This window comes from Pongo pygmaeus, chromosome 22 (genome assembly GCF_028885625.2).
Source record: "Pongo pygmaeus isolate AG05252 chromosome 22, NHGRI_mPonPyg2-v2.0_pri, whole genome shotgun sequence".
Lineage (NCBI taxonomy): Eukaryota > Metazoa > Chordata > Mammalia > Primates > Hominidae > Pongo > Pongo pygmaeus.
The window spans coordinates 5,557,626-5,577,765 of NC_072395.2; positions in this window are offsets into that span (position 1 = coordinate 5,557,626).

A 20,140-nucleotide genomic window follows, 5' to 3' on the forward strand; every position below is an offset into this window, starting at 1 on the left:
TAATGGAATGATGAATGGAATGGAACGGAATGTGGAATGTAATGGAGTGGAAAGTGAAATGGAATGCGGAATGGAATGGAATGGAATGTGGAATGGAATGGAATGGAATATGGAATGGAATGGAATGGAATACGGAATAGAATGGAATGGAATGTGGATTGGAATGGTATGGAATTTGGAGTGGAATGGAATGCAAATTGGAATGCAATTGAATGGAATGTAATGGAATCTGGAATTGTATTCAATGGAATGAGGAATTGAATGTGGAATGGAAAGTGGAACATAATTGAATGCAATGTGTAACTGAATGTCGAATGTAGGGGAATGTAAAGTGGAATGGATTGTTGAATGGAAAGGAATGTGAAATGGAATGTGGATTAGAATGCAATGGAAAGTGGAATGGAAAGGAACGGAAAGTGGAAGGGAATGGAACGGAACTGAATGGAATATGGAATTCAATATGGAATGGAAAGGAATGGAATGAGGAATAGAATGGAATGGAATGCGTAATGGAAAGGAATGGAATGGAATGTAGAATGGAATGGAATTGAATATGGAATGGAATGTAGAACGGAATGGAATTGAATGTGGAATGGAATGGAATGGAATGCGGAATAGAATGTGGAATGGAATGGAATGCAATATTTAATGGAATGGACTGGAATGTGGAATGGAAGTGAATGGAATGTGTAATGTAAAGGAGTGGAATGTGGATTGGAATGAAATGGAAAGGAATGTAATGTGGAAAGGTATGTGGAATGGAAAGTGGAATGGAATGAAATGGAATGTGGAATGCAGTGGGATGGAATGTGGAATGAAATGTGGAATGGAACGCAATTGAATGAAAAATGGAATGGAAAGTGGAATGGAATGGAATGGAATTTGCAATGGAATGGAATGGTATATGAAATGGCATGGAATTGAATGGAATGGAATGTGGAATGGAATGGAATGGAATGGAATGGAATGTGCAATGGAATGTAATGTGGAATTGAATGGAAAGGAATGTGGAATGGAGTTGAATGGAATGGATTGGAATGAGGAATGGAATGGAATGGAATATGGAATGGAATGGAAAGGAATGTAATAGAATATGGAATGGAGTGGAATGGAATGCAATGTGGAATGGAATGGAATGGAATTGAATGGAATGGAATGTACAATTGAATGGAAAGTGGAATGGAATGGAATGGAATGCAATGTGAAATGGAGTGGAATGGAATGTCGAATGGAATGTAGAACGGAAAGTGGAATGGAATTGAATGTGTAATGGAATGGAACTGAATGTGTAATGGAATGGAATGGAATGTGTAACGGAGTGGAATGGAATGTGTAATGGAATGTAATGGAGTGTGAAATTGGAAAGAATTTAATGTGGAATGGAATGCAATTGAATGGAATAGAATGGAACGTGGAATGGAAAGTGGAATGGAATGTGGAAAGGAATGGAATGGAATGTGGAATTTAATGAGAAATGGAATGGAATGGAATGTGGAATGGAATGTGGAATGGAATGTATTGGAATGTGGAATGGAATGTGGAAAGGAATGTGGAATGGAATGTGGAATGCAATGTGGAATGGAATGCAATGGAATGTGGAATGGAATCACAAATGGAAAGGAATGGAATGTGGAATGGAATGTGGAATAGAAAGGAATGGAATGGAATGTGGAATTCAATGAAATGGAATTGAATGGAATGTGGAATGGAATGGAATGGAAGGGAATGTGAAATGGAATGTCATGAAATGTGGAAGGGAATATGGAATTGAATGGGATGCAATGTGGAATGGAATGTGGAATGTGGTATGCAATGGAATGGTGTGGAATGTGGAACGGAATGTGAAATGGAATTTGTAATGGAATGGAATGCAATGTGTAACGGAATGAGAAATGGAATGGAAAGGTATGTGGAATGGAATGGAAAGCAATGTGGAATAGAATGGAAGGGAATGTGGAATGCAATGGGATGGAATGTGGAATGGAATGTGGAATGGAATGTGGAATTGAATGGAATTGAATAGAATGTGGAATGGAATGGAATGGAAAGAATATGGAACGGAATGGAATTGAATGTGGAATGGATTGGATTGGAATGTGGAATGGATTGTAGAAGGTAATGTAATGTAACGTGGAATGGACTGTGGAATGAAAGGGAATGGAATGCGGAATGGCAAGGAATGGAATGTGGAGTGGAATGTGGAATGGAATGGAATGCAACATGGAATGGAATAGAACGAATGTTGAATGGAATGGAATGGAATGTGGAATGGAATGCAATGAAATGGAATGTGGACTGGAATTTCAAGGAATGTGGAATAAAATGGAATGGAATGGAATGGAATGAGGAATGGAATGAGGAATGGATTGTGGAATGGAATGTGGAATGGAATGGAATGGAGTTGAATGTGGAATGGAATTTAACGGAATGTGGAATGAAATTGAAATAAATGGAATGGAATGTGGAATGTAATGTGGAATGGAAAGGAATGGAATGTGGAAAGGAATGGAATGGAATATGGAATGGAATGGAATTGAATGTGGAGTAGAATGGAATGGAAAGCAATTTGGAATGTATTGAAATGCAATGTGGAATAAATAGAATGGAATTTGAAATGGATTGGAATGGAATGGAATGGGGAAAAGAATGGAATTCAGTATGGAATGGAGTATAATGGAATGTGCAATGCAATGCAATGGAATGTGGAATGGAAGTTGGATTTGAATGGAAATGAATGGAATGGAATATGCAATGGAATGGAAAGTGGAATGGAATGGAATGTGGAATGGAATGGAATGGAATGTGGAATGGAATGGAATGGAAATTGGAATGGAATGGGGAATACGAAGAGAATTGAACGGAATGTAATGTGGAATGGAACGTGGAATGGAAAGTGGAAAGTAACGTGGAATTTCACGTGGAATGGAAAGTGGAATTAAATGGAATGGAATGGAATGGAATGTGGAATGAAAGGTAAAGGAATGTGGAATGGAATGTGGAATGGAATGGAAAGCAATGGAATGTGGAATGGAATGGATTGGAATGGAATGGAATGGAATGGAATGTGGAAAGGAATGGTATGGAATGTTGAATGGAATGGAATGGAATGTGCAGTGGAATGGAATGGAATGGAATGTGCAAAGGAAAGTGGAAAAGAATGTGAAATGGAATCTGGAATGGAATGTGAAATGGAATGGAATGGAACATGGAATGGAATGGAATGGAAAATGGAATGCAATAGAATGGAACACGGAATGGATCGTGGAATGGAACGTGGAATGGATCTTGGAATGGACCGTGGAATGTAATGTGGAAGGAATGTGGAATGGAATGGAATGGAATGTGGAATTAATTGTGGAATGGAATGGAATGGACTGTGTAATGGAATGAGGAATTGAATGGAATGGAAAGTGGAATGGAATGGAATGGAATGTGGAATGGAATGGAATGGACTGTGGAATGGAATGAGGAATAGAATGGAATGGAATGTGGAATGGAATGTGGAATAGAATGCAATGGAATGTGGAATGGATTGTGCAATGGTACGTGGAATGGAACGTGGAAAGGAGTGGAATGGAACGTGGAATGGAATGTGGAATGGAATGAAATGGAATGTGGAATGGAATTTGCAATGGAAAGTGGAATGGAATGGAAAGGAATGTGGAATCAAATGTGGAGTGGAATGGAATGGAATGTGGAATTGAAAGAAATGGAATGAGGAATGGAATGTGGAACGGAATGGAATGGATTGTTGAATGGAATGTTGAATGGAATCTGGAAAGGAATGTGGAATGGAAAGGAATGGAAGGCGGAATGGAATGTTGAATGGAAAGTGGAATGGAATGAAATGGAATGTGGAATGGAACGTTGAATGGAATGGAATGGAACGTGCAATGGAAATTGGAATGGAACGCAGAATGGAAAGTGGAATGTAATGTGTAATGGAATGGAATTTAATGTGGAATAAAATCGAATGGAAAGTGGAATGGAATGTGTAATGGAATGGAATGGAATGTGGAATGAAATGGAAAGGAATGGGGAATTGAACGTGGAATGTAATGGGGAGTGGAATGTGGAATTAAATGGAATGGAATGTGGAATGGATTTTGAAGTGGAATGCGGAAAGCAATGGAATGGATTGTGCAATGGAAAGTGGAATGGAATGGGAAATGGAATGTGGAATTCAATGGAATGGAATGTAGAATGGAATGTGGAATGGAATTTGGAATTCAATGGAAAAGAATGAAATCGAATGTGGAATGGAATGCAATTTGCATTGGAATGAAATATGGAATGGAATGGAATGCAATGTACAATGGAATGTAATGGAATGTGGAATGGAATGTGCAATGTAATGGAATGGGATGGAATGAAATGAGGAATAGAAAAGAATTGAATGCAACATGGAATGGAATGCAATGGAATGTTGAATGGAATGCAATGGAATATTTAATGGTATGGAATGGAATGTGGAATGCAACGGAATGGAATTCAATGTGGAATGGAATGGAATGGAATGCAATGTGGAATGGAAGGGAATGGAATGTGGAATGGAATGGAATCGTATTTGGAATGGAATGGAATGGAATGTGGAATGGAATGTGGCATGGAATGGAATGGAATGTGGAATGGAATGTGGAATGGAATGGAATTTAATGTGGAATGGAATGTGGAATGGAATGGAACGGAATATGGAATGGAAAGGAATGCAATGGAATGGAATGGAATGGAAAGTTTAATGGAATTGAATTGAATGTGGAATGCAATGGAATGGAATGTGGATGCAATGGAATGCAAAGTGGCATGGAATGGAATGGAATGGAATTCGGAATGGACTGGAATGGGGTGTGAATTGGAATCAAATGTGGAATGGAATGGAATGGAATGTGAAATGGAATGGAATGGAATGGAATGTGGAAAGTAATGGAATTGAATGGAAAGTGGAATGGAATGGAATGCAACATGGAATGGAATGGAATGGAATGTGGAATGGAATGGAATGGAATGTGGAATGGAAAATGGAATTGAATGGTATGAAATGCTGAAAGGAATGTGGGATGGAATGGAATGGAATGTTTAATGGGATGTGTAATGGAACGGAATGTGGAATGGAATGGAATGGAATGCAATGTGGAATAGAATGGATTGGAAAGGAATGTGGAATGGAATGGAATGAAATGTGGAATGGAAAGGAATGGAAAGAAATGTAGAAAGTAATGGATTGGAAAGTGGAATGGAATATGGAATGGAATGGGATGGAATGTGGAATGTAATCTGGAATGGAATGGAATGGAATTCCATATGGAGTGGAATGGAATGGAATGTGGAATGGAATGTAACAGAATGAGGAATGAAATGGAATGTGGAATGGCATGGAAAATAATGTGTAATGTAATGGAATGGAATGTGAAATGGAATGGAATGGACGGTGGAATGGACAGGAATGGAATGTGGAATGGAATGGAATGGAATGTAGCATGTACGTGAATGAAATGGAGTGTGCAATTTAATGGAATGGAATGTTAAATGGAATGGAATGAAATGTGGAAAGGAAAGTGGAAAGAAAAGTGGAATGGAATGTGGAAAGGAGAGTGGAATGGAATGGAATGTATTGTGGGGTGGAATGTGGAATGGAACGTGAAATGGAAAGTGGGGTTAAATATGGAAAGGAAAGGAATGTAATGTGGAATGGAATTTGGAGTTGAATGGCATGGAATGAGGAATGGAATATATTGGAATGTGGAAAGGAATGTGGAATGGAATGGAATGTGGATTGGAATGTGCAATGCAACTTGGAATAGACAGGAAAGAGTAAAGGAATGGAATGGACTACAATGTGGAATGCAACAGAATGTGGAATGGAATGAAATGGAATGGAAAGTGGAAAGGAATGTGGAATGGAATGTAACAGAATGTGAAATGGAATGTGGAATGGAATGGATTAAAACAGGGAATGGAATAATGAATGGAATGGAATGGAATGGAATGTGGAATTCCATGGAATGGAATGGAATGTCAAAAGGAATGGAATGGAATGTGGAATTCAATAGAGCAGAATGGAATATGGAATGGAATGGAATGGATTGTGGAATTCAAAGGAACGGTAAGTAATCTGAAAAGGAATGGAATGGAATGGCATAGAATGGAATGCGGAATGGAATGCAATGAAATGTGGAATGGAATATGGAATGGAATGGGAAGGATTGTGGAATGGAACGTGGAATACAATAGAAAGGAATGTGGAAAGGAATGTGGAATGGAATGGAATGTGGAATGCAATGGAATGGAATATGGAATGGAATGGAATGTCTTGCAATGTGGAATGGAAGAGAATGGAATGGAATGGAATATGGAATGGAATGGAAAGGAATGGAATGGAATGGAATGGAATGGAATCTGTAAAGGAATGGTATGGAATGTCCAATGGAAAATGGAATGGAATGGGATGGAATGGAATATGGAATGGAATGGATTTGAATGTGGAATGGAATGTGGAACAGAATGTAACAGAAAGTGAACTGTAACATGGAATGGAATGTGGAGTGAAATGGAATGGAATGTGGAATGGAAGGTGGAATGGAATGGATTAAAATGTGGAATGCATTGTGGAATGGAAAGGAATGTTAAATGGAGTGCAGTGGAATGAGGAATGGAATGTGGATTGGAATGGTATGGAATGTGGAATGGAATGTGGAATGGAATGGAATATTAAATGGAGTGGAATGGAATGTGGAATGGGATGGAAAGTGGAATAAAATGTGGAATGGAATGGAAAGAAATGTGGAATGGAATGTGTAATGGAATGGGCAGAAATGTGGAACGGAATGTAAAATGGAATGTAGAATGGAATGATGGAAAGGAATGTGGAATGGAATGGAATGTAATGTGGAGTTGAACGGAACGCAATGTGGAATGGAATGCAATGTATTTTGGAATGGAATGGAGAGGAATGTGGAAAGAAATTAAAGCGAATGGAATGGAAAGTTGAATGAAATTGAATGGAATGTGGAATGGAATGTGGAATGGAATGTGGAATGCAATGGAATGGAAAGGAATGGAATGGAATGGAATATGCAATGGAAAGGAATGGAATATGGAATGGAATGGAATGGAATATGAAAAGGAATGGAATGGAATATGGAATTGAGTGGAATGGAATATGGAATGCAATGGAATGAAACAGAATGTCGAATGGAACAGAATAGAAAGGGGAATGTAAAGGAATGGAATGTGGAATGGAATGTGAAATGGAATGAAATGGAATTTGGAATGGAATGTGAAATGGAATGGATTGGAATGTGAAATGAAATATGGAATTGGAAGGAATGGAATGTGGAATGGAATGGAATGTAGAATGGAATGGAATGGAATGGAATGTGAAATGGAATGTTTAATGGAATGTGAAATGGAATGTTTAATGGAATGTTAAATGGAATGTGGAATGCAATGTGAAGTGGAATGTAGAACGGATTGTGGAATGGAATGAAATGGAACGTGGAATGGAATGGAATATAATGTGGAATGGACTGGAATTTAATGTGGAATGCAATGCAATGGCATGTTGAAAGGAATGGAAAGGAATATGGAAAGCAATGTGGAATGGAATGGAAAGGAATGGAATGGAATGGAATGGAATGGAATGGAATGTGGAATGGATTGGAATGGGATGGTATGGAATGTGGAATAGAATGGAAAGAATGTGGAATGGAAAGGAATGGAATGGTATGGAATGTGGAATGGAATGCAATGGAATGTGGAATAGAATGCAATGGAACGTGAAATTGAATGGAATGGAACGTGGAATGGAGTACAATGGAATATGGAATGGAAGGCATTGGAATGAGGAAAGGAATGTTGAATGGAATGTGGAATGGAAAGTGGAATGGAATGGAATGGAACTTGTAATGGAATTGAAAAGAAATTGGAATGGGAGGGACTGGAATGAGGAATGGAATGTGGAATGGAATATGGAATGGAATGTGGAACAGAACGGAATGGAAAGTGGAATGATATGGAATGGAATGTGGAATGGAGTGTAATGGAATGTGGAATGGAATGTGGAATGAAATAAAATGGAATGGGGAATGGAATGGAAATGAACGTGGAATTCAATGGAATGTAACGTGGAATGGAAAGTGGAATGGAATGGAATGAAACGTGGAATGGAACACGGAATGGAATGGAATGGAATGGAACGTGGAATGGATCGTGGAATGGAATGGAATGGAATGTGGAATCTAATGTAGAATGAAATGGAATGGAAGGTGGAATGGATTGGGGAATGGAATGGAATGTGGCATGGAATTTTGAATGGAATGTGCAATAGAATGTGGAGTGAAATGGAATGTAAGGTGGAATGGAATGTGAAATCGAACGTGGAATGGAATGGAATGGAATTTGGAATGGAAGGAAATGGAATGTGGAATGGAATGGAATGGGAAATGGAATGGAATGGAATGGAATGGAATGTAGAATGGAAAGGAATGGAATGGAATGGAATGGAAAGTTGAATGGAATGCAATGTAATGTGAAATGGAATGAATTGGAATGTGGAATGGAATGTGGAATGGAATGGAATAGAATGGAATGTGGAATGGTATGGAAAGGAACCTGAAATGGAAAGTGGAACAGAACGTGGAATGGAATATGCCATGGGGAATTGAATGGAATGCAATGTGGAATTGAATGGAATGCAATGTGGAATGGAATGGAATGGAATATGGAATGGAATGGAATTGAATGTGGAATGGAATGTGGAATGGAAAGGAATATAATTTGGATTGGAATGGATTGGAATGTGGAATGGAATGTGGAATGGAATGGAATAGAATGGAATGTGGAATGAAATGGAAGGGAAACTGAAATGGAAAGTGGGACAGAACGTGGAATGGAATATGCCATGGGGAATTGAATGGAATGGAATGTGGAATTGAATGGAATGCAATGTGGAATGGAATGGAATGGAATATGGAATGGAATGGAATGGAATGTGGAATGGAATGTCGAATGGAATGGCACAGAATGTTGAATGAAATGGAATGGAACTTGAAATGGGATGTGGAATGGATTGACTAATGGAATGGAATGGATCTTGAAACGGGATGTGGAATGGATTGACTAATGGAATGGAATGGAATGTGAAATGGAAGGGAAAGGAATGTGGAATGGAATGTTGAATGGAATGTGGAATGGAATGGAATGGGAATGGAAAGGAAGGCGAAATGGAATGCAATGGAATGTGGAATGGGATGGAACGTGAAATGGAATGAAATTGAATGCGGAATGTGTCATGGAATGTGGAATTCAATGTGAAATTCAATGTGGAATGAATGTGGAATGGAATGTCAAATCGAATGTGGAATGGAATGTAGAATGGAATGAAATTGAATATTGAATGGAAAGGAATGGAACGTGGAATGGTATGCAATATAACATGGAATGGGACTTCGAATAAAATGGAATGGAATTTGGAACGGAATGGAATGGAATGTGGAATGTAATGGAATGGAATGTGGAATGGAAACGAATGGAATATGGAATGGAATGTGCAATGGAATGCAATGTGGAATGGAATGTGGAATGGAATGGAATGTGGAATGGATTGTAATGTAATGGAATGGAATGTGGAACGTAATGGAATGGAATGGAATGGAGTGGAATGTGGAATGGAATTTGGAATGGAATGGGGAATGGAATGGAATGGATTGTGGAATGGAATGGAATGGAGTGGAATGTGGAATTGAATGGAATGTAATGTGATGGAATGTGGAATGGTATGCAATGGAATGTGGAATGGAATGGAAAGGAATGTGGAATGGAATGTTGAATGGAATGCAGTGGAATGTGGAATGGAATGGATTGGAATATGGAATGGAAACGAATGGACTTGAATGTGGAATGGAATTGCATGAAATATGGAATGGAATGTGGAATGGAATGTACAGTGGAATGTGGAAAGAAATGGAGTGAAATGTGGAATGGAATGTGGAATGGAATGGAGTGGAATGTGGAATTGAATGGAGTGGAATGTGGAATGGAGTGGAATGGAATGTGGAATGGAAGGTGGAAAGGAATGTGGAATCGAACGTGGAATGGGACTTGGAATGGAAAGTAGAAGGTAAGTTGGAATGGAACGTGGAATGGAATGAAATGCATTGTGGAATTGAATGCGAAGGAAGGTGGAATGGAACGGAATGTAATGTGGAATGCAATGTAACGGAATGGAATGGAATATGAAATGGAATGGAATGGAATGTCGAATGGAATGGAATGCAATTGAAGGTGGAATGGAATGTGGAATGGAGTGGAATAGAAAGTGGAATGTAATGTGGAATAGAATGTGGAATGGAATGGTATGTAATGTGAAATGCATTGTGGAATAGAGTGGAATGGAATGTGGAAAGGAATGTGAAATGGAATGTGGAATCAAATGGAATGTATTGTGGAAAGCAATCTGGAATGGATTGGAATGGAACATTGAATGGAATGTTGAATGTAATGTGGAATGGACTGGAATGGAAGGTGGAATGGAAAGTGGAACGCAATGTGGAATGCAACGTGGAATGGAATGTGGAATGGAATGTGGAAAGGAATGTGGAATGGAATGCAGTGGAAAGTGGATTGGAATGGATTGGATTGTGGAATGGAATGTGGAATGGAATGGATATGAATTTGGAACGGAATGTGGAAAGTAATGTGGAATGGAATGTGAAATGGTGTGTAATGGAACGTGGAAAGGAAAGGAATGGAATGTGTACTGGAATGGAAAGGAATGTGGAATGGAATTCAATGGAATTTGAAATGGAATGGAATGGAATGTGGAATGGAATTGAAAGTAATGTGGCATTGAAAGTGGATTGGAATTGAACGGAATGTGGAATGGAATGGAATGGATTGCGGAATGGATGGAATGTAATGGAATGTGGAGTGGAATGTAAAGGAAATTAATCAAATGTAAAGGAATGGAATGCAGTGGAATTTGTAATTGAATGGAATGGAATGGAATGAGGAATGGAATGGAATGAAAAGGAATGGAATGTGGAATGGAATGGCTGGGAAACTGGAATGGAATGTGGAATGGAATGGAATGGAATGTGAAATGGATAGTAATTGAATGTGGAATGGAATGGATTGGAATATGGAATGGATCGAGGAATGGAAACGAATGGAATGTGGAATGGAATGGAATGGAAAGGATAGTGGAAGGGAATGGAATGGAATGTAATAGAATGGAATGGAATGTGGAATGGAATGGAATGTGAAATTGAATGGAATGCAATGGAATGTGGCCTGGAATGGAAGGGAATGGTATGGAATGTGGAATGGAATGTGGAATTGAATTGAATGGAATGGAAACTGGAATGGAATGAATTGGGATGTGGAATGGAATGTGGAATGGAATTGAATGGAAAGTAGAATGGAATGTGGAATGGTACATGGAATGGAACATGGAAGGGAAGATGCAATGCAACGTGGAAAGGAATGTGGAGTGCAACGTGGAGTGGAACATGGAATTGAAAGTGGAATGGAACGTGGAATGGAACGTGGAATGGAATGGAATGCAATGTGGCAAGAAATGGGATGGAAAGTGGAATGGAATGGAATTGAATGTGGAATGGATAGCAAGAGAAAACGGAATGTAATTGAATGGAATGTGGAATGGAATGGAAAGGAATTTGGAATGGAATGTGGAATGTAATTGAATGTAATGTGGAATGGAATGGAATGTGACGTGGAATGGAATTTGGAATGTAATGTGGAACGGAATGAGGAATGGAATGGAATGGAATGGAGTGTGGTCTGGAATGGAATGTAATGTGGAATGGAATGGATTGGAATGGAATGTGGAATGACTAGAATGGAATGTGGAATGGAATGAGGATTGGAACGTGGAATGGAATGTGGAATGGAATGATGTGGAATATGGAAAGGAATGTGGAATGGAATGGAGTGGAATGTGGAATGGAAAGTAATGGAATGAGGAATGGAATGTTGAATGGAATGATATGGAATGTGGAATGGTAAGTGGAGTGGAATTAAATGGAATGTGGAATGGAATGGAATAGAAAGTGGAATGGAAAGTGGAATGGAATGTGTAATGGAAAGTGGAATGTAATTAAATGGAAGTTGGAATGGAATGGAATGGAATGTGGAAATGAGTGCAATGGAATGTGGAATGGAATAGAAGGGAGTGAAATGGAAATTAGAATGGAATGCAATGGTATGTGGAATGGAATAAAAGGGAATGTGGAAAGGAATGGAATGGATTGCAATGTGGACTGGAACGGAACGGAATGTGTCATGGAATGTGGAATGGAATGTGGAAAGTAAAGAAGTGCAATGTAGAATGGAAACGAAAGGAATAGAGTGGAATGTGGAATGGTATGGAATGGAGAGGAAAGTGGAAACGGACACAATGGAATGTGGAATGGAATGTGGAACGGAATAGAATGGAATGTGGAACGGAATTGAATGGAACGGGGAATGGAACGTGGAATGGAATGTGGAATGGAATGGAATGGAATGTGGAATGGAATGGAGTTGAGTGGTATACGGAATGCAATGGAATGGGATGTGGAAAGGAAAGAATGGAATTTGGAATGGAATGGAGTGGAATGTCGAATGGAATTGAAAGGAATGAGGAATGGAAAGGAATACACTCTAATGTCAAATAGAAATGACTGGAATGAGGAATGGAACGTGGAATGGAATGTGGATTGGAATGGAGTCGAATGTGGAATGGAACGTGGAATGGAAAGTGGTACGGAATGGAATGGAATGTGGAATGGAATGTGAAATGGAGTGGAAGAAAATTTGGAATTGAACGTGGAATGGATCATGGAATGGAATGGAATGGAACGTGGAGGGTAACATGGAATGGAACGTGGAATGGAACGTGGAATTGAATGGAATGCAATGTGGAATGGAATGGAATGGAAGGTGGAATGGAATGGAATGGAATGTGGAATGGAATCAAATGGAACGGAATGGAATGTGCTATTTAATGGAATGGAATGTGGAATGGAATGGAATGGAATGTGGTATTTAATAGAATGGAGTGTGGAATGGAATGGAATGGAATTGGGAATGGAATGTGGAATGCAAAGGAATGGATAGTGGAATGTAACGGAATGGAAAGTGGAATGGAATGGAATGGAATGTGGAATGGAAGGTGGAATGGAATGTGGAATGGAATGAAGAGGAATGTGGAGTGGAAAGTGGTATGGAATGTGGAATGGAATGGAGTGGAATGTGGAATGGAATGGAATGGATTGGAATGTGGAATGGAATGGAATGGAAAGTGGAATGCAATGTGGAATGGAATGAAATGGAATGTGGAATGGAATGTGGAATGGAATGGAATGGAAAGTAGAATGTAATGGAATGGAATGTGGAACCTAATGGAATGGAATGTGGAACGGAATGGAATGGAAAGTGGAAAGTAATGGAATGGAATGTGGAACGGAATGGAATGGAAAGTGGAATGGAATGTGCAATCGAACATGGAATGGAACGTGGAAAGGAATGGAAAGGAACGTGGAAAGGAATGGAAGGGAATGTGGAATGGTTTGCAATGGAATGTGGAAAGGAATGGGAATTGATATAGAACTTAATGGAATTTCGAAAGGAATTGAATGGACGGGAAAGTGGAATGTAGCGGAATGGAATGTGGAATGGACTGTGGAAAGGAATGAAGTGGAATGTGGAATGGAATCTGGAATGGAATGGAGTGGAAAGTGGAATGATATGGAATGGAGAGGAATGTGGAAAGGAATGGAATGGAATGTGGAATGGAATGTGGAATGGAATGGAATGGTATGTGGAATGGAATGTTGAATGGAATGGAATGGAATGTGGAATTGAACGTGGAATGGAATGGGGAATGGAATGTGGACTGAATTGAATGGAGTATGGAATGGAATGGTTAATGGAATGAAATGGAATGTGGAATGGAAAGGAATGGAAAGTGTAATGGAATGGAATGGAATGGACTGTGGAATGGAATGTAGAATGGAATATGGAATGCAATGTGGAATGGTATGGAATGTGGAATGGAATGTGGAATGTAATGTGGAATGGAAGGTGGAATGGAATGGAATATAATGGAATGGAATGAATTGTGAAATGGAATGGAAATGAAAGGAACGGAATGTGTAATGGAATGAAATGGAATGTGGAAAGGAATGGAATGGAACGGAATGAGGAATGGAATGGAATGGAATGCGGAATGGAATGGAATGGAGTGCAATTGAATGTGGAATGGAATTGAATGGAATTTGGATAGGAATCTGAAATTGCATTGAATGGAATGCGGATTGGAATATGGAATGGAAAGAAATCAAATTTTAATGGAATGTGGAATTGAAAGTGGAATCGAATGTGGAAAGTAAAGGAATGCAATTTTGAATGCAATGTAGAATGGAATGCAATGGAATGTGGAATGGAAAGAGGAATGGAATGGAATGCAACGTGGAATGGAGGGTGAAATGGAACGTGGAATGGATCGTTGAATGTAATGGAATGAAACATGGAATGGAACTGGGATTGGAACGTGGAAAGGATAGTGGAAGGGAACGTGGAATGGAACGTGGAATGTAATGTGAGATGGAGTGGAATGGAATGTGGAATGGAATGGAATGGAAAGGAAAGGAATGGAATTGAATGTTATTTGGAATGGAATGAAATGGAATGTGGAATGGAATGTGGAATGAAACGTGCATAGAAATGATGTTGAATGAGAAATGGAATGTGGAATGGAATGGAGTGGAAAGTGGAATGGTATGGAAAGGAGAGGAATGTGGAAAGGAATGGAATGGAATTTGGAATGGAATGTAGAATGGAATGGAATGGAATTTAATGTTGAATGGAAAGTGGAATGCAACGGAATTGAACCTGGAATGGAAGGTGGAATGGAATTTGGAATGAATGTAATGGAATATGGAATGGAATGTGGAATGGAATGGAAAGGAATGTGGAATGGAATGGAATGGCGTGCAATATGGAATGGAATGTAGAATGGAATATGGAATATAATGTGGAATGGAATGTAATGTGGAATGGAAAGGAATGGAATGGAATGTGGAATGGAATGTGGAATGGAATGCAATGGAATGGAATGGAATGTGGAATGGTATCTAATGTGGAAAGGAATGTGGAATAGAATAGAATGGAACGTGGAATGGATCGTGGAATGGACCGTGGAATGGAATGTGGAATGGAATGGAATGGAATCAAATGGATGTAAAATGGAATGGGATGGAATATTGAACGGAATGTGGAATGGAACTTAATGGAATGTGGAATGGAAAGGAACGGAATGTGGAATGCAATGTGAAATGGAATGGAGTGGAATATAATGCAATGTGGAATGGGGTGGAATGATATGTGGAATGGTACGTAGAATTGAATGAAATGGAATGTGAAATGGAATGGAATGGAATGGATTGTAATGTGGAATGGAATGGAAAGGTATATGTATTGGAATGGAATGGAAGGTGGAATGGAATGGAATGGAGTGTAAAGTGGAAAGGAATTGAATGGAATGTGAAATGCATATAGAATGGAATGTGGAATGGAATGTGGAATGGAATGTGGAATGAAATGGAAAGGAATGTGGAATGGAATGGAATGGAATGGATTGTGGAATTTAAAGGAATGGAAAGTGGACTGGAATTTAATGGAATGGAAAGTGGAATGGAATGGAAAGTAATGTGGAATGCAAATTGTAATGGAATGGAAAGGAATGTGGAATGGAATTTGGAATGGAATGGAAAGGAATGTGGAATGGATAGTGGAATGCAATGGAATGGAATGTGGAATGGAAAGCAATGGAAAGGAATGTGGAATGGAAAGGAATGGAAAGTGGTATGGAAAGGAAAGGAATGTGGAGTGGAATGGAATGGAATATGGAATGAAATGGTATGGAATGAAATGTGGAATGGAATGGAGTGGAAAGGAATGTGGAAAGGAATCTAATGCAATACAATGGAGTGAAATGGATTGGAATGGAATGTGGAATGGAATGGATTGGAATATGGAATGTAATGGAATAGAAAGAAATGCAATGTTAAATGGAATGGAAGGCAATGTGGAAAGGAATTTGGAAAGGAATGGAATGGAATGTGGAATGGAATGGAATGCAATTTGGAACGGAATGGAAGGGATTGCAATGTTCAATGGAATGGAATGCAATTGAACGTGGAATGGAATGGAATAAGGAATGGAATGAAATGGAATGGAAAGGAATGGAATGTGGAATGAAATGGATGGGAATGTGGAATGGAATGTGGAATGGAACGGAATTGAAAGGAATGGAATGGAATATGGAATGGAATGGAATGCAATGGAAAGGAACGGAATGTGGAACTGAATGGAAGGGAATTTGGAAGGAAATGTGGAATGGAATGGAATGGAATGGAGTGCAATGTGGAATGTCATGGAATGGAATGTGGAATGGAATGCGGAATTGAATGAAGTGGAATGTGGAGTTGAATGGGGAATATAATGTGGAATGAAATAGAGTGGAATGTGGAATGGAATGGAATGCAGTGGAATGTGTAATGGAATGGAATGTGGAATGGAGTGAAATGCAATGTGGAATGGAATGTGGAATGGATTGGAAAGGAATGTGCAATGGAATGGAATGGAAAGTGGAATGGAATGTGGAATGGAATGAAAAGGAAATTGGAATGGAATGTGGAATGGAACGTGGAATGTAACGGAAAGGAAAGTGGGATGGAATGGAATGGAATGTGTAATGGAATGAAACGGAATGTGGAGTGGAATGGAATCATATGAAATGGAAATTGGAATGGAATGCAACGCAATGAAATAGAAATTGAAATGGAATGGAATGGAATGTGGAATGGAATGGAATGCGGAATGCAATGGAGTGGAATGGAAGGTAGAATGGAGAGGAATGGAATGGGGAATGCAAATTGGAATGCAATGTCGAATGGCACGTGGAAAGGAATGAACTGGAATGTGGAATGGAATGTGGAATGGAATGTAGTGGAATGTGGAATGGAATGTGGAATGGAATGGAGTGGAATGTGGAATGTTATGGAATGCAGAGGAATGTGGAAAGAAATGGAATGGAATTGCGGAATGGAAAGTGAAATGGAATGGAATGGAACGTGGAATGGAATGTGGAAAGGAATGGAATGGAATGTGGAATGCAATGTGGAATGGGATGTGGAATGGAGTGTGGAATAGAATGAAATAGAATGTTCAATGGAATGGAATGTAGCGGAATGGGGAATGGATGGAAGAATGGAATGTGGAATGCAATGTGGAATGGAATGGAATATGGAATGGAATGTGGATCAGAATGGAATATAATGGAATGGAATATGGAATGTATTGTGGAATGGAGTGGAATGGAATGGAATGGAATGTGGAATGGAATGGAATGGAATGGAATGGAATGTGGAATGGATTGGAATGGAAAGGATTGTAATGTGTAATGAAATGAAACGGAAAGTGGAAAGAAATGGAATGGAATGGAATGTGGAATGGAATTGAATGGAATGGAATGGAATGGAATATGGAATGGAATTGAATGGAATGGAATGGAATGGAATGTGGAAAGGAATGCAATTGAATGTGGAATGGAATACAATGGAATGTGGAATGGAATGGAATGGAATGCGGAAAGGAATGCAATTGAATTTGGAATGGAATGCAATGGAATGTGGAATGGAATAGAATGGAATGGAATGGAATGTGGAATGGAATGGAATGGAATGGAATGGAATGCGGAAAGGAATGGAGTGAAATTCGGGATGGAATGCAATGAAATGTGTAATGGAATGGATTGTAAAGTGGAATGGGATGTAAAAAGGTAAAAAATGGAATGCGGAATGCAATGCGGAATGGAATGGAATTGAATTTGGAATGGAATGTGGACTGGAATGTGGAATAGAATGTGGAATTTAATGTGGAGACGTATGGAATGGAATGTGGAATGGAAAGTAGAATGGAATCTGCAAAGGAATGGAATACAATGTGGAATGGAATGGAATGGATTGTGCAATGGAATGGAATAGAATGTGGAAAGGAATGTGGAATGGAATGGCCTGGAATGTGGAATGGGATGGAATGGAATGTGGAATGGACTTGAAAGGAGCTTGGACTGGAATGGAAAGGAACGGAATGGAATGTGCAATGGAATGGAATTTGGAGAGGAATGTGGTATGGAACGGAATGGAATGTGGAATGGAATGGATTGGAATGGAATATGGACTGGAATGGAATGGAATGGAATGGAATTTGGAATGGAATGAAATGGAATGGAATGTGGAATGCAATGGATTGTAATGGAATGGAATCGAATGGAATGGAATGGAAGGGAATGCGGAATGGAAGGTGGAATGAATTGGAAAGGAATGTGGAATGGAATGGAAAGGAATGGAATGTGGAATGGAATGCAATGGAATGTGGAATGGAATGTGCAAAGCAATGGAATGGAATGTGGAATGGAATGGAATGCAACTTGTAATGGATCATGGAATAGAACGTGGAATGGAAAGTGGAAAGGAATGTGGAATGGAACATGGAATGGACCGTGGAATGGAATGTGGAATGCAATGGAATGGAATGTGGAATGGAATGGAATGGAAAGGATTGTAATGTGTAATGAAATGAAACGGAAAGTGGAAATAAATGGAATGGAATGGAATGTGGAATGGAATTGAATGGAATGGAATGGAATATGGAATGGAATTGAATGGAATGGAATGGAATGGAATGTGGAAAGGAATGCAATTGAATGCGGAATGGAATACAATGGAATGTGGAATGGAATGGAATGGAATGCGGAAAGGAATGCAATTGAATTTGGAATGGAATGCAATGGAATGTGGAATGGAATGGAATGGAATGGAATGGAATGTGGAATGGAATGTAATGGAATGGAATGGAATGTGGAATGGAATGGAATGGAATGGAATGGAATGTGGAATGGAATGGAATGGAATGGAATGGAATGCAGAAAAGAATGGAGTGAAATTCGGGATGGAATGCAATGAAATGTGTAATGGAATGGATTGTAAAGTGGAATCGGATGTAAAATGGTAAAAAATGCAATGTGGAATGCAATGCGGAATGGAATGGAATTGAATTTGGAATGGAATGTGGAATGGAATGTGGAATGGAATGTGGAATTGAATGTGGAGACGTATGGAATGGAATGTGGAATGGAAAGTAGAATGGAATCTGCAAAGGAATGGAATACAATGTGGAATGGAATGGAATGGATTGTGCAATGGAATGGAATGCAATGTGGAAAGGAATGTGGAATGGAATGGCCTGGAATGTGGAATGGGATGGAATGGAATGTGGAATGGATTTGAAAGGAGCTTGGACTGGAATGGAAAGAACGGAATGGAATGTGCAATGGAATGGAATTTGGAGAGGAATGTGGTATGGAACGGAATGGAATGTGGAATGGAATGGATTGGAATGGAATATGGACAGGAATGTAATGGAATGGAATGGAATGGAATTTGGAATGGAATGAAATGGAATGGAATGTGGAATGCAATGGATTGTAATGGAATGGAATCGAATGGAATGGAATGGAAGGGAATGCGGAATGGAAGGTGGAATGGATTGGAAAGGAATGTGGAATGGAATGGAAAGGAATGGAATGTGGAATGGAATGCAATGGAATGTGGAATGGAATGTGCAAAGGAATGGAATGGAATGTGGAATGGAATGGAATGCAACTTGTAATGGATCATGGAATAGAACGTGGAATGGAAAGTGGAAAGGAATGTGGAATGGAACATGGAATGGACCGTGGAATGGAATGTGGAATGCAATGGAATGGAATGTGGAATGGAATGTGGAATGGAATGGAATGGAAAGTGGAATGGAAAGGAATGGAATGAGGAAAGGAAAGGAATAGAGTGGAATGTGGAATGGAATGTAGAATGGAATGTGGAATGGAATGTGGAATGGAATGTGGAACGTAATGGAATGGAATTACGAATGTAATGGGTTGGAATGTGGCCTGGAATGGAACGTGAAATGGAATGGAATGGAAAGTGGAATGAAATTTAATCTTATTTGGAATGGAATGGAATGGAATGTGGAATGGAATGGAAAAGAATGTGGAATAGAAAGTGGAATGGAATGG